The sequence below is a fragment of the Callospermophilus lateralis genome, chromosome 6 (genome assembly GCF_048772815.1).
Source record: "Callospermophilus lateralis isolate mCalLat2 chromosome 6, mCalLat2.hap1, whole genome shotgun sequence".
NCBI lineage: Eukaryota > Metazoa > Chordata > Mammalia > Rodentia > Sciuridae > Callospermophilus > Callospermophilus lateralis.
This window is the reverse complement of record NC_135310.1, coordinates 136,512,397-136,516,526: the sequence shown is the minus strand read 5'-3', so window position 1 is coordinate 136,516,526 and position 4,130 is coordinate 136,512,397. Positions and strand designations below refer to the sequence as shown.

Sequence of the window (4,130 nt, the reverse complement as noted above, 5' to 3'; positions counted from 1 at the left end):
CATACTATTCTTACTCTAAATGCCTGCCAGTGCACACTACATCATTAATCAACACACTCTGAAGTAACACAGCATGATGGTCTTCAGCAAAATACTCTGACAAGTGCAAAAATTTTTATCTTCTTTTATAAAGCAAATCAAAAATAGTGATATAACAATAAGCAATTTAAGTTATAAGTGGTACATTAATACCATAAATAGATTAAAAAAATGAAGTTGCCAATAATATAAATTTGTTATTTTGTTATAAGGTATATAAAAAAGGCAAGGAGACACAAAATTACTGGGCTTCAGATTTAAAATAATTAGTGAGATCTATTTTTTAGAATGACAAAAAAATCACCCAACTCTCTATCTCTATCAAAACAAACACTTTATATAAGAAAGATTCCCTTTTAAATATTTATACACATATTACCATTAATACTGTTAATAAAACTCATAGATATATTTATTTAAATAAGAATTAATAAACTGCCCCAAATGCTGATTTTTATAGCACAAAGCATAATTATTTTAACTCAACACTCTGGGTGGCATATTGAATACAATGCTTCTTTAGACAATATTAACAAGCAAATTTTTAAGAATATAATTTCATCTACAGGTCAGATAACGCTTTATTAAATGGTAAACACTTGTAACAAGTGCAGAAATGCAAGTTTCAAAAATAATACATTCAGAAGTTCTTCTGTTCAAATAATATTTTCTCAAAACCGGGTGGAGGAGTATGATAAAATTCACTGAACTGGCAATCCAAAATTGCACTGTCATCAACATTAACAACTGGATACACTGTCCCTCGTATACCTGATGCAGGACAATACATGTTTTTTCCATTCAAATATACATTTAATTCTACATGGTCATATGTAATACCCACCACGTCTCCCTCCTGTGGAAGGCTGTTTGCTGGCAGCCTGTTTTTCTCTTCATTGTTGTGGTATAGGGCTCCATCATTTCTCATCACCAGACTGTGCACATCTCGGCCAAGGGAAATCTGATTCAGGTTAACCTTCTGAGTTGCAACACCAATACCCCATATACCTGTAAACTGGATTTTGAATTCAAAGTAGCTTTTGTTTTGATGTAAAGGTGCACTGGCTAAAAAACCTCCTGTTCCACATATTCTTCTTCCATTTTTTACAATGACAACATCTGTTCCCATGTGCTGCGTGTCCAGCTGCACAGCTGGCATCTCCTTCAGAGGGATGTGGCCAGTCCCGCCCTCTTTGCAGTACCGCAGGCAGCACAAAACCTAAGCGGCCATCGGGCAGGGACCACGGCTCCATCGCTGCCACCGCCCAGAAGCTGTTTTTCTATTAATTACAATTCCTTGCTCCTTAAGCAAAGTCATAATTAATTGCCTGTTACATTTTAGTGCTGCCCACTCAGGGATGCCATCTGTCAGACCTGCTGACAATATGTAATTCCTGGTACAGCAGAGATGCTTAAGAAACACACACACACACACACACACACACACACACACACACATGCATTTAGTAGAAAATGAGCACCGTCTTTACTTTTTTCTCTCCTTTTTTTATACAGCATTGTTAACTAAAACAGGGAAAAGAAAAAAAACATCCTTTCAGCAGCTTAATCCTTACAAGCATGGATAAACATTCTCAGAAAAACTTTGTATATGGTCACAGTACTCCATATTTCTTATCAATTAACTTGTGGTTAGTTATTCCAAGGAACACACACACACACACACAAATATATATATATATATATATATATATATATATATATATATATATATATATATATATAAATAAATTTTACACTTGGCAGGACATTCTTTTATCTTCTTAAGACAACAACAAGGACACAGTTCAAAGAGTTCATACTTTCTCACAGAACTCCTTGTTTTGCTAAGCACAGCAAAACTTAATGTTTGTGTGCGTGAGCACACAGCCCAATCCTCCCTGTGCCAACCCAAACCTTTCCCTGCCTCAAAGGAATCTGCCACAGTCTGGCTGGGCACAATTCAGAGCCATTTGTCAAGCAGGAAAGAACTTTATTTTTAGCATGCACGCCATACAAGGAGAGCTCTCCAGGAATTCCCCAAGAGCTCAACCACCACCTCCGGCACTTCCAGCGAGCACTCTACCGGAAATCCTAGGTCTTTTTCAATTTTCATGCTCTTGAGGAAGACTTCTGTGTCATGTGGGTGGAGCCAAAAGAGCCCCCCAATGAGCAGCTCTGTGGTCTGAAAGGGCAGGGAAACAGCCCAATGAGCATCACCAGATAGGAGCCAATCAGCTGAAAGTTTGCTGGGGCCCCTTTGGCTGTGGCTCTCAACATCTCCCCCTCTCTGTTTAATTAAACAACAAGCATGTGGCTTAGGGACCGTGCCTGTCTTAGGTTATCCAATACTACATATGGTCCTTACCCATCATCAGATGAGCTGACTTCAAGGGGTCATCCTCCTGTCTTAGGCTGGTACCATTGCAATAGGATCTTACCCGTCATTGACTACCGGTCCAGCATACAGCCACACCTGTGGATAGGCTTTTGTACCAGTGTGGGGGGGTGAGATTCTTTGCCTCACCTCTGTTGGCCCCCAGATTTTAGCTGAATGACCATCACAAGCAGAAAGGTGGAGGATACAAAATGCCATGACACCAAGACATTTGACGGCTCCTTTTGGAAAAATTGTACCACCGATGACACCATCAGCAAAAACACCCCAGCACTACAACAAGTCGCTGCACCAACAGATAGTTCACAATGCATACAAGTGATACATAGTCCAGGCAAGTTCTGCAAGCAGTTCAAAGCAGAGGAATCCATTAATATGTCCATTTCCTCCCAAAGCAAATCGACTTTTTGATTGAGCATCACTTGTTGAGTTACATTATTCATTGATGCATCAGTTTATACAGTTTGTTGTGATAGCTATTGCAGAAGCTGTAGTTTGGTTTTATCTTTGTCTTCACCAGCACTGGGATGAAGATAGGAATTCTGGCAATGATGGCTAAATAAAAATTATGTAACATCCCAGCAGGCACTAAAAGAAAGCAATTTTCTGAACAATTTAAAGTATCCTGAACAGAATTATTAAATATAATGAAAAGGAAAGGTGAAACTAAACAAACAGATCTGTTAACCTCCTTTTTTGTTCACAAATTAAAACAACCCTCAACAGCTATTTACCCAATTTAAATTAAACCATTTAAATCATGTGAATAAGAAAAAAAAATAGTTGGATTCATTTTTTCATGAGCGCTCATCATATATGATATATGGACATACACACATACAGACATACAACACAAAACACAAGTGTGCACACATAATAAAATACATACAACACATAACATAATAGTAAAGGCCTTGTAACTTTTTACAGGTGAAATCTCCATTGCAATGTTTAAAAACTCCATAGTCAAAAAATAGAAGTAATCAGCAACACATTAACCTAGGTCTGTATGAGCTCAAAAAACAAAATAGAACTTCATGATGTGGGAAATGGCAATAATAAAATAGATATTGAAAAAGGCATCCTGGTTCCATTAGCCTCCAGGTGTGGGAGAACCACTGCTGCAGATGTAAGGATAGCCAAACTGGAGTTCTTTATATCAGCTGTTATGGATTTGAGCCAAATCATCTTCTTTTTTGTCTGTAGAAATTGCTTTAGTTAATCTCTCTGGAATCCAAATCAGCTGGTATTCTCCCTGTGGAAACACACAAACAGACCCCTGACTCCAGACAATCACTGGGTCAGGACCTTTCCATTGTCCTGTTAGAATATGCTTCCAAAATACCTTGGGTTTATGTACATTTTTTGGACACATATGCCTTTCTGCAGCGTTAAGCCCTGATGAATCCAAATTTAAAAAGTTTAGAGTAAAAAGGGTTATTTTAAGTTTATCTTTGGGGGATATATACCCCTTTCCAATTCCCCCTTTGGCTTTAATAAGTACATTTTAATAGTTTGATGAGCTCTTTCAACTATGCCTTGTCCATGTGGATTGTATGGGATTCCTGTTATATGAGCAATGCCAAATGATGAGCACAATTGTTTAAAAGAGGTAGAAGTATAAGCAGGGCCATTATCTGTTTTTAACTGTATTGGAACGCCCACAGTGACAAAATTTTGTAAGCAATGAGCTATA

At 37.8% G+C, this 4,130-nt stretch overlaps 1 pseudogene; it reads right to left on the bottom strand.

Moving 5' to 3' along the window:
* Positions 1–679: 679 nt before the first annotated feature.
* On the bottom strand, positions 680–1,270 carry LOC143400874 (SPRY domain-containing protein 7 pseudogene; annotated as a pseudogene).
* Positions 1,271–4,130: the final 2,860 nt, after the last annotated feature.